Genomic DNA, 13,214 nt, shown 5'->3' on the forward strand with positions numbered 1-13,214 from the left:
AATAAATATCCCGGCATGTCTTGCAGCTACAGAGCGCATAGACTATTGAGATTATATTTCCTCCTTTCTAATTAAGATATATTTCAATCAAAACAGAAAGGAGCTAGATTACAGCGCGTCTTGCAGCCACAGAGTGCATGAACGTTAAGTAATCTAGCCCCCATTTACATTATATTTTAATTTGACCGTGAAGTTTAATATTTGAATAAAATAAAAATAAATATTTCTAAAAATAGCAGTTAGATTATAACAAGTCTTGCAGTTACTGAGCGCATGGACTGTTGAAATTCTAGACCCCATTTACGAAGTATTTTATGGTTGATAAAATTGAAATATTGAAGCAACATTATCAACTATCTTGCAGCTACAAAGCGCACGGACGAATGTAGTTCTAGCAACTTAAAATTTAACCAATAAATTTACAAAAAATAAATATTGAGCAGAGTAGATAATTTGTCAAGCGTTCATGGTAAAAAGAAAACGAAAAAAATAATTAATAAAGCACTGTTTTAACATTATAGTTAACGAAATAAATAAAGGTATCCGAAGGGTATCTTTTGTAAATTGTAGGTAACATGTGGCTAATAATCTGCTTGCTGAAACCTGGAAGTACCGATACAGAGGGGTGGTGCGTATTGTTCCAATGACTTGGTGTCCGTTTTGGTCTAAATTGTATCGGTTTACGATAGGTACGCAACATTCCAGCTCAATTTATTTCATTTCCTTCACATTAAACTAATGCGTGTACGAGAGTGGTGCCTACCGCGCAAGAGATCTCGGATTCGATTCTCTGAAAAACTCAATAAAAACTTATCATATTATCCTCATGTAACAAAAAACATTAAAATACGCAGCTATTAATGTACCAATGCAGTGCCCTATGCACCATAAGGTGCAGAAAGGATTGTTGATAATGATGAGAATAATCTTAAAAATCAATATTTCACGTCTACTCTGCCAGGAATCGAATCCAAATACTACACAAGGAAGTGCTATTATCTCCACTCGATATCCTCTTTCAAGATTTTTACTTGAGAGCAGCCATCTAGTCGAAAACACCCGTCTAGGATCCTGGTTTTATTTCACTTTTAAAACTGTATTCTTCATCCGCCTGGACACAAAAAGTTAAATAAATACTAAAAAAAATTTTTTTTTCAACAGAGGAAAAAAAAGTTTGAGAAGGGAATATGGAAGTCTACGCATTTACAGGGCTTATGATCTGTCATTGGCTGGTTTAAGTAGCCGGTTTAAGTTTGTCAATCTTAATGACTCCCGAGGGGGTGAAATCTAGTCTTTTGTCTACAAACATTTGGACAAACTCAAATATTGTAATGAAACCAACTGGTCCAAGAAGTTTAAAAATTGGAAAATTGTTTTCAGGCGTTGCCTAGTATGTGAAATAATTCAGTCAGATGAATCTCTTCACAACAATAAAGGTTTCAGCTCTATACCTTTTATAAAATCAACAAATGGAAGAATTTAAGAAATATGTATGTTCAAGCATAGGCAAAATGGTGAATGTTACACAGTGTGTAAAGTGGCCCCTTAAACCAGCCAATGACAGGTCATAAGCCCTGTAAATGCCTAGACTTCCATATTCCCTTCTCAAAAATGTTTTCCCTTTCTGTTGAAATAAATTTAAAAATGAACGACTCCCTAAGGAGAAAATCCAGAGAGTCTGCAAGCATTTGGACATATTTAAACATTGTTGAATAAAAATATAAAATTAATAGGGTATTTTCACAACGTAGGGAAAACGTTAAATCTATTTTATACAATTAGAGCGGATTTTAACGATTCTAATGATCTAACTATCACGAGTTTTCATGAATAATTTCGGGGTTAAAAATGATTACATAATAAATGGCTCTCAGTTGGCGTCACGTCATTATGACGTAACGCGTAACGACCGCCGACTCAGCTTCTAATAAACATTGCGTATAAGTTTGGCGTTAAAACGTCATGCGTGCCGTTTGTCCCGCAAGACGCAGAAAGTTTCGTTTTCGAATAATTAAAAATATGCATATTTTAAACCTTTCTAGAAAATTTATACGTCGTCACATGAAAAAAATATTAGTACCATTATCATCGTTATTAAAAAAAATGTGGTAAAAGAAGAAAAAAGTGTGGTAAAAACAACTTATTTTATTTTTGGATTCCTTGGAAAAGCCAGGTCATTTTAGTGTTAACCGCATCGTAAGAATGCACCCTCTTCTGTCCTTTTTTGATACTTTACAAGAACCGATGTTAGAGAGAGAAGAGCCACATAAAGGTGGACATTTTTGGCAAACAGAGCGGTACATATTTTTTGTATCTACGTAATATGGGGCCCGTTTTTTAAATGTTGCTTACAAAATACCAAGGAGTTACCACGCTAATTTGTATTTTATTCTCTTTAGCGCCGTTTTTTTTTCCATTCCGTGCTCATATTTTTATATTCTAACGTCAAATTTTCTTACATTATGCATGGCTGAGATAAGCATTATTGACAAAATCATGAAATGTGTTCTGTGTTGGTTCGGACATGTGTCAGAAAACAATTTTAAATTTGGCAACCTCTCTATTCTACCCATTATAACAAAATTAAATAAACCACCGTAAATTTCCCCGGTTCCAAAATTTTAAAATAAAAAACTTTGTAATTTTTTATTACATACGAATTTGATATAATAACACTACTAGATTTGGGTATTCTAAATATTTTTCCACAAAGTAAATGCTGAAACCATAGAATTAATAATAGTCCAGAAACCGCATACGCGCATCAAACAGAAGGCGACTAAACTACTCCTTAAAGAGTAGTTTTACGTTTTGACCCATTAGTTTCATTGTAGACGTCGCTCAGTACGCAACTCCCGAATCGAATTCAACTATGCCGCGTTATGTCGTTTTAAAGTGTAGAAATTCTGCTGGGATCTTAAAGAAACAGGATGGGATCACAATTCATGGGTAAGTAGCAAATGCATGTGTAAGTAGCAAATCATTATCATCATTCCCTTTTCGCACCTAATTGTGCATAGGGCACTACATTGGTATACCAATCGCCGCGTATCTCGCTCAATTTGTTACATGAAGGTCAGATGATCAGTCTTACGCTTCAGGTACCAATCCAGGGACTATTAAATATTTAAGTGTAAAAACACCCTTTTAAATAAATATTGCATATGAACCATGTAGTGCTGAACTTATGTATGGAAGTGAAACATGGAACTGGCAGGGGAAGGATGAAAGCCGAGTGAACGCGGTTAAAATGCGATCTCTTAGACGAATGTGTGGGATATCAATGTACGACAGGGTTACGAATGATGAAATCAGGTGAGAGTGAAAATCTGAGTCAAGTATAATTGATAAGATTAAGAAAGGGTCTCTGAGATGGTTTGGTTACGAAGAACGAATGGACGACGAAAGAATGGTAGTACAAGTATACATGGCGAAAATGAACGGTAACTGAGACGAGGACGACCAAAGAAGACGTGGCATGATCAGATCAACCAAAATTTTAAGTCTGGTCATGTCAAAAGCAGACAGAACCTAAGGGCATCTATGACAAGATGTATGAATGTGGAAGAAGCTATGAATATATGCCAGGATAGACGTGTGTGGCGGTCCATTCTCTCTGCCTACCTCTACGGGGAAATGGCGTGATGGTAGTAGTAGTAGTAGTAGTAGGAGTTTAAATGATCCTTCTCCATGCATTCGATTACAGTATTTGCAATATCCTCAAAAATTCAAAAGGCAATAGTCCCAGAAGTTTTTCTATGGAACCTGTAGATTAAATAAATTGAAAAAAAAGCATAACTTGCGCTGAGCCGCACTCGAAGAGCTGAAGAGCCGCATGTGGCTGGCGAGCCGCTGTTTGCCGACCACTGTTTTAGCGTATAATTGCTTTGGTGTCATCAAGTTATGATTTGTGGAATATTTCTTTAGTAGATGTCCGTATCTGGACTTGAAGTATTATTTTGATTTTGGAATTTTGTGGAACTAATGCATTATTTAAAACTGTGTCACTCGCACCACCCCATCCGATTACACCATACTCCAAAATTGATTGGCAAAATGCAAATAATTCCTTAAGAGTTCTTTTGCATTCATTTTATTACGAATTGTTTTGACGTTGGTATTTTACTGTGGAAGAAGTACTTTCACTGTTGATTTTTTAAGTCGAAGAGCTGAAACCTTTACTGATGCGTGTGAGATTCATATTGCCGAATCAATTCATCTACACACTAAACGCCTGAAAATAATTATTTTAAATCGTTGATTTTGCTCAAACATTATTTTCATTTCAATTCATTTAGAGATGTCTCTTTGAGCAAAAAGTTTTTGCCCGTGTTCACTTCGACAATGTGACAAAATACATCAATCAGGATCGCCAATCTGACTTTTATGTCAGTCGACAATAAGGAACAATTTCGACAGCGGCTGAATATTAATTTGACGACTTTTCGCTCATAAAAATAACTCGCGTTCATTGGCGTGCCTAATTGATTACATTAATCAATAAAATTAGTTAAAACATGAATTTAAATATTAATATTGAAAAATTAATATTGTCAACTCATTATCATCATTATTTTTCTGCGCCCAATGGAGCATAGGACACAACATTAGTACACCACACCAACAAAGGGCCCAGGACTGACACCTGAAGCGTTAAACTGATCATCTTGCCTTCATGTAACAAAAACGATCAGGATACGCTCCGTGTTATTTTTTTATTTTTTTTTGTTTATTTTTCCATATTGTTACATATTATGCATGTATTAAATTACATATTTTATACATTATATTTATTAAACATTAGAAGAGAAAAAGAGAAAAAATACATATTCTAAAAATAAACATAGCCTTAAATTTGGAAAAAATGCTCACAAAGACTTAAACTTCTGAGCGTGGGCCATTCCTTTTTTATTGTTTTTGGTGAATTTTTTGGTATACAAACACAAATCTGACAATGCCATTAAAAATCATACAGAAATAACAAGAAAATGACATAAACAATGTAATTAAGACATCAAAGTTTAGAATATGCTGTTGTACGACTCTTTCACAATAGGTGTATATCTGTATTTTCCATGCTGATCCAAGTCCTCAAAGCCGCTTTAAACTTTGGAAGGGATTCTATATTTTGTATTTTCTTGGGTAGGAGATTAAAAGATCTTGGACCAACATGGAAAGAGTGTCTCTGTGCGAACTTAGTTCTGCATCCTGGAACCGACAGTACACTTTCTGATCTGCTACTATTAAGTCTAATGAAGAACTGATTTTAGTTTTCTTGTATTGCTGACATGCGTAATAATTAAACCAGGTTTTGTGTATTGGTAGCTGTGATGTCTACATTCTAACACTGCGATTGATGTACCAATTGAGTGTCCTATGCACCATTTTGTGGGGAAAGGGAATGATGATGATAAAAAAAACTTCATTCTTGATTTCCCAACTAACTTGAATAGGGAAATATCACGTAGTACGAGTACCGATAAAATATATGTAATGGATTGAGAAAATTAATGAATGACTTCAGCCCAACGGAAAATTGGATACAAAAATGTTTTTATGCGCGCGGTAAGCATTTTTTATTTTTTGTTCTAAATTTATTTATAAACCCTTACGGATTATCACATTAACTTTACAAAAATAATATATAATTTTTTTTATTTATACTCTGTTGATAATTATATTTTTATGCCTTTTTAAAAGTTTGTCTGGGTCTTTTTTTTAGTCTTACCTGGTCGTTTATTTGGTTTATTCGGTTTGCTTACCGTAAACAAACCAATCGGGAGAACTGATAGAGAAGAGCTTCTGACGTCACACGCGGAGTTATTTCAGCTATACAAAATTTTTAAAAAGCATAGCGCTGATAATACGATATACGTTAAGACCAAATATCTTAACTACGTTAAGACCAAATATCATCGGACTCTTTGTGCAAAATGTAAAATTTTAGTATTGCAATATGGACCGTGTTTTAAAATTGAATTACTACGTAAACGAATTACTACGACAGGCGCCGTGGCGCAGTTGGTTAGACGGCTATCTGTGAAAATGGCGTCGCGTTTTCGATTCCCGCCAGTTGCAAGAAAAAAATTCAAGAAAGATTTTTTTCTCAATTGGTCTGGGTATTGTGGTGTATTTTTCATTACCTCCTTTCATATCCCCCCTATCCCACCTGCTGACAAGCCTCAAAATTGAGGCTTAACGAGTTATTCCTTTAAAAAAAAAAGTGTATGTCTAACCGGATGGATCTTTTTTGTTTAAATATAATGCAGTCATCAATAGACTTCACTCTCTAGGCAATGAGTACCAGGACGTTGGTGACTCATTTCACATGAAATTGAGTACATATAGAACGGCTCTTTTTCTTTATTTCATTGGTAATATTTCTAGGTAACTATTTGTTACTATTGTTAAAAATTTGTTTTAAACTTCTTTATTAGTGTTTTTTTTTTCTTTTTTCGTTTCTTTTCTTGAATATATTTATAAGTAAAAAACATTTTTATTCATCATTTTTTTTACATCATTATATATTTTTATACATAAACATATACTATTTACCTAAGTATTAGTTTTAAAAAATAAAACATATATTATTATATATATATATTTTTAATGTTATTCAAAATTGTTTTCATAGTTTTTTTTATTTTTTAACTGGTTCAAAGTTCTAATACCAAATTATTATTTTTTTATCGATACTTCTATAACTGGTAATATTTTATTATTGTATATAGTTTATATTAGACTTTCTTAATTTGTTAATTAATAATATTGTTTTAAATGCTCTGTATTACTTATACTTACATGTATGTATATTTAATTGTATTTGTAACTAATATGTAAAAGGCACTAAGTGCCGTTTATTTCAATAAAATAAAAAATAAAAAAATAATTAAGATATTCTCTATCGGTTTTTATAATAAATTCAAAAAAGATCCAAAGTGAGATGGATCTTTTTTGCATATATACGTCCAATTTTTTTAGTTCTTTCATCCTTAGTATATTTCTTAAAGGAATAAAAAAATGAATCAAACGTTTTATTTAATTGTAAATGTCTTCTTTTTGATGGCGAAGTTTGGACGCGCCGCCTTTGGCTTCCCGAACAGCGCTGGTCGTGTCAAAAAACAGACGCTCGTCCAGTTTTTCGTCCGATTTGCACTTTATCGGGTGTCTGTTCGGAAGGATGGCGATATAAGACGAAGCGATACTCCGGTGACATGAAGGGAACATACGCTCGGAACAAATTGACATCATTTTCAAATCGATTGACGATTGACTCCATAAACTTGGAAAGCGGATAACATTGACAACTTGACATTGGTACAAATAGGGGAATCATTAAAATATGTCTGTTGATATAGGGTCAAAGCACCAACGGGTGACCGTTTGAGGTTCAGTTTGTAGTGAAATTCACATTAAGGTATTAATTTTATTATTTAAGCGTACACAATAAAATAAAACAATAAAAAACACGTTAATTTTTTAGTAATTTTACTTTTTTATTGAAATACGCGTAATAATTATAATTAATATTACTAACTAACTAACTAACCATCACGCCATTTCCCCAGAGGGGTAGGCAGAGAGGATAGAACGCCACACCACTCTGTCCTGGCACACTTCCTTTGCTTCCTTCACATTCATACATCTTCTCATGCACGCACGTCGATTATTCCGACTTTTCACATGACCACTTTCAAGAATTTGTTGTACTTGATCATGCCATGTCTTTCTCGGCCTTCCTCGACTTCTACAACCAGACACATTCGCATCATAAATCTTTTTAGCCGTTCTTTCATCATTCATTCGCTCCACATGACCGAACCATCGCAAAAGACCTTTCTTAATTTTGTCGATAATGCTTAACTCAGCCTTGCATTCTGCTCTAATTTCGACATTAGGGCACCTATCAAACATTGTTTTTCCGCACATTCGCCTGAGGGATCGCATTTCAACAGCATTCAGTCTACTTTCGTCTCTTTTTTTCCAACTCCATGCTTCGCTTCCATACATTAGGGTTGGTACCAGAACTCCATTATGAACTGCTAATTTAGCCTCTTGCGATAGACACTTATTTGCTACGACAGACTTTAAGGCACCATTAACTCTGTTACCGGCACTAACCCTCCTTTCAATATCCTTGTCCATATTTCCATCTCTAGTAAACATACTACCCAGATATACAAAATCTTCGACCTGTTTCAAACTATCTCCATTTACTACAATCTTACATTCAGTCATAGTTACATTTCTTTCAAAGACCATGACGTTCGACTTAATTAATATTACTCTAAAAAAATAGCAGAATCACCAGTTAATGACCACTACTACCCTAGTAAAAAAAAATACTCAGATTTAGTTACATCAAAACCAAAATCTTTTCTGTGCATTTGTCGATTTGCAAAAAGCGTTTGATAGAATTGACAGAGAAAAATTATGGAAGGTGTTATCGGAGTATGGAGTGAGCGGAAATATGACACGAGCTATTGCTTCTCTGTATAAAGACAGCACAGCATGTGTTAGGGTAAACGGATCATACACATCGTGGTTTGACATTCATAAAGGAGTGAAACAGGGATGTGTGATGTCACCATGGCTGTTCAACGTGTATATCGATAACTGCATGAAATAACTGAAAGGCTTAAGAATGGGAGCAAAAATGGGTGATTTTAATGTCAATGGCCTTTTGTATGCTGACGATGCCGTGCTTCTTGCTAACAACAAAGAGGAACTACAATTTTCGGTAATAAGGTCTACGATGTATGTAAGGGAAGCGATTTGCTGATGAATGACGATAAATCGAATGTGATGGTTTTTGAAATAAATGAAATTATGACTAAATGTGAAATCACTGTGAATGGAGTTATACTAAAACAAGTAGAGGAATTTGTGTATCTGGGAAGTATGTTTACTAGGGATGGAATGACTGTGAAAACGTGACAAACGCCACATTCAAAAGTATGAAGGCGGTGGAGAGATCTGATATTTACTGAGTGAAAACCAAATGCTGCCTATATAATGGCTATTTTTCTCTACGGATGCAAATCGTGGCACCTCACTGAGGTCCAAAACATCAATATTCTAAGTTTTGAGAAGACATGTCTTTGTAAGGAATGAAGTAATAAGAGAACGGACGAAGCAAACTCCGTTGACAACTGTCATCAAGCGGAGGCGATACGGTTCGCTACTTTACTAGGCATCGGGTTTTCGGCGTCCGGGACGTCCCCTGCTGACAGTTCGTGTCAGAAATACGGGACGTGAACCTGACTTGGGAGGAGGCACAGGAGCTGGCAGCTGACAGAGATACTTGGAGAATCTTCGTCGTCACCATATGGTCCAACTAGGAAGCGGACGTGGAATGATGATGATGTATTGCTAGTCGAAATGCGAATGTGTATTTGACTACACATTTTTATCGATTTTTGCGCGGTATGATCGATAATTCCGAGATTATGATGGACATTGGTTTGTATGTTTCATAGTCCCTGGCCTGGCACCTGAAGCGAAAGACTTATCATCTAACCTTCATGTAACAAAAATGATCAAGACACGCTGCCATTTTTATATATATTTTTTTCAATTGTAAACAAAGATGAACAATAAAATAATGTGATCTCACTGGGGTTATTCGTGCCGAGTAGACTTAACAATATACTGTTTTATATATTTTTTCATGTGAGAATATACAAGAGACTTAACTATTACAGCCCGCTGGGTTGGAAAAATACGTGCGTGGCGATGGTAGGTCAAATTATACCTACTTTTTAAAAGTCGCCTTTTAGGATTTTTTTATGTTTTTTTAAAAATATTATTTAATCATCAAAACGCTCTTCGCTTTAAAAAGAAGACGTGTGGTAGAATTGTTTTCTAATGTTCGTGGTTTTGTTTAATTATATTCCAAAATATCCGATCGCACTGAAATTACTTTCTTTTTTTTAACTTCCAGAAGACCCAGATCTAACCCGACCCACCTCCGGAAGGTACAAATTAATATACAGAGAAAAATAACAAAAACGTCACACTTTTTTAAACACTACGTTTTTGTGTTTATATTTTATTTATGTGCACCTATACTTGTTATATTATAAAACGTACAATAAAATAACAAAAACATACCATAAACTACACGTTTGTGGAGTATTTTATTTACTTCTACCTATTTTACTTCTACCCAGCTCCACTATCCATTTTTTTATAGCCTTTTTGAACGTTTTCTCATTTCTAATTGTTTTAATAGACAGTGGTAGTAGGAATTAGATTTTAATAGCATAACACTCAAAATCCCTTTGTCATTGGTTTACCAATGCAGTGCCTAATGCACCATTAGGTGTAGAAAGAGAATAATCACGATGAAAAAATGACAACAAACCCATTTATTTATTTTTTATATAAACGGCACAAATTGCCTTTAACATATATTGAACATAAATATTTAAAAAAATACATATTTAAATACAAAACAAAAAATTAAAAAATTGCATAACTACAACAATAGTAGCAAGTAGGTAAATACACATAAGCTACCAAAAATATTAACGAAATAAATACGTAAATATGAAAAAACAAAAAAAGGAAAAACATTTTTTTTTTAGTAAAAATAAAAATTTGCGTGCTTATGATTTACCCAAATATTTAATTTTGAGGGCCATTTTCAACGAGTTGTAAATAACTCACTATTAGAAAATGAAATCGAGTTGGGGTAGAATGGGATTCGAACCACGGACCTTCGGTCCGTGAGTCCGAGACACTAGCCACAGGACCACAACCCGATTTTAAATATAAAGAAAGGTTTGAGAATAATATTGCGAGAGAAAAAAATAAATCAGGCTCGTTTTATAACTATCAAGTCCAGAACGAAATATATCAGCCTTGTCCTCATACTGATAGCCATATCTGTGGAGCCTAGGGACAGGCGAGTGCATGTGATAGTTGGTCCTAGAACTTGCAGAACAAAAAGGAGATCTGAATTAATTATTGACTTAGAAGTTTGCAACGCCGATGTACGTAGTATGATCTGTGATTAGAGCCAAATCCTGCAGGATATTGCTCCAAGCGTGATCAGAAAATCATGGTAGATCCCGGTACGACAAGATCTCGGTATACCGGATTGGAAGCCTTAGTCATATGAACGTGGAATAGAGATATTTTTAACAAAATAAATAAATGCATAAAATATCTGAAAATTAAAGTTCTAAAAATAATGAATATCCTTGAATATATTATTTATCGTGCAATAGTTGTTATAGATTTTTTATTTTATTTATTAATAACAAATTAAAATACAATATTACAACTAAATATTTTTTTTACATAAATCAAATACATATATTTACATTGACGTTTCCCATTATGTAAAAGAAATAAACAATTCTTGTGTACATAATGGGGAGTGACGGCTTACAATAGATTATTTTATTTTAATCAATAATATTTTTAGAATAACATAAATAAATGACAAAAAAGATATAAACGATGTTTTCAATCAGTGTTACATAAAGAAGAATTATATATGTAATTTTTTTAGTTCTTTCTTAAATGTATTGTATTCCTGACTGTACTTTTATTATCTTTGTTCATTTCATTAAAAAAAATATTCCTCTGTAAGTATAATGATGTTGTGCAGTAGTTGTTTTTAATTTAGGAATTAAAATATTATTACATGTTCTAGGTCGCATATGTATGGCTGCGAGACATGGTGCCTATCCGAAAGAGATAAACGGAGACTAGAGGCTTTTGAGATGTGGTCCTATAGAAGACTACTAGGAATTTCCTGGAGAGACCACATTACAAATGAGGAGGTTCTCAAAAGAATCGAAGGTGGAAGGCGCCTGCTCAGGACCTTGTCCGAAAGGCGAGCGAGATGGATCGGCCATGTAATACGTCAAGAAGGCCTCCTGCATGTCATATTAGAGGGGATGACCGAGGGGACAAATTCTAGGGGACGCCCACGCCGAGAGTACCTGGAGGACCTATTAGAGGACGTGCGCTGCTCATCATGTGCTGACTTTAAAAGAGCCGCACAAGACAGGGAGGAATGGAGGAGAAGAATGAAAGGAATTGCTGCCAGCCAATCCCAGGATTGAGACCAGAGAAGAAGAAGGTCGCGTACTTACGTTTTGAGACCTAGAAATACTACTATTTATTTTATCTTTATGTATTTGAAGCAAACAATTATTTTTATGTAGCAATTTTATATCTAAAACCTTAAATTTTTAAATAATTGAACAGTGGGAAAAGTAGACCGTTTTTTCAAAATAACTTTAATAACTAATTTTTGTATTTTTTCAACTGGTAAAATATTTGTTTTAAAAGCACCACCCCATACAATTATTCCGTGCTGTAATATGGATTGAGTGAATGCAAGGTAAATGGATTTTTTCGATGATTGGTTAGATAGGTTGTTATTTTATCTAGTTTTCCTGGCGATACCCAGGCAAGGGTTTTCTAATACCCATAACTTCGTTTAGTGTATTTTGTCATTGGTTATAATATGTGAGGTAGATTACTAAGTGGTCTAGTGATTAAAACATAATTAAAACTAAAATAAAAACATTATTTCCTCTATCGTTGTTGTTCAAATTTTAATATTGAAATATCACGTATTAATTTTTTACATTTCCCTGATGTATGGAAGCGAAGTGTGTTCTTGGAAAAACAGGGATGAAAGTAGCCTGAATGCTGTCGAAATGCGATTTCTCAGGCGAACGTGTGGTAAAACTATGTACAATAGATGCACGAATGTAGAGATCCGTACATTACGTAAGGCTGAGACGAGCATTATCGACAACATCAAGAAAGCAGCTCTGCGCTGGTTTGGACATGTAGAGCGAATGGACGGCGAAAGAACGGCCAAGAATATTTACAATGCGAATTTTGATGGATGCAGAAATAGAGGAAGACCGAGAAAGACACGGCGTGACCAAATCCAACAAACACTTAAAGATGGACATGTCAAAGGTCGGAATAATTGGCAATTTAATGTTGAGGAAGTGAGATCTGTAGGCAAAGATAGAGTATTGTGGCGTTCTATCCTCTCTGCCTACCCTTACGGGGAAACGGCGTGATGGTTTGTTGTTAAAGGTCTATGAAATACTGTCCAGTGAAAAAAATTTTTTTTGCTTACTATTAGTAGCATAAAAAATACTTTTCAATTTGTAATTTTGAATTCCCGCAAAAACTGTGATTCCATTGGCCACGCCCCTAATACGTCTCGATTC

Source organism: Micrasema longulum, unplaced genomic scaffold (assembly GCF_059751315.1).
Source record: "Micrasema longulum isolate JH-2025_06_02 unplaced genomic scaffold, ASM5975131v1 h1tg001558l, whole genome shotgun sequence".
Lineage (NCBI taxonomy): Eukaryota > Metazoa > Arthropoda > Insecta > Trichoptera > Brachycentridae > Micrasema > Micrasema longulum.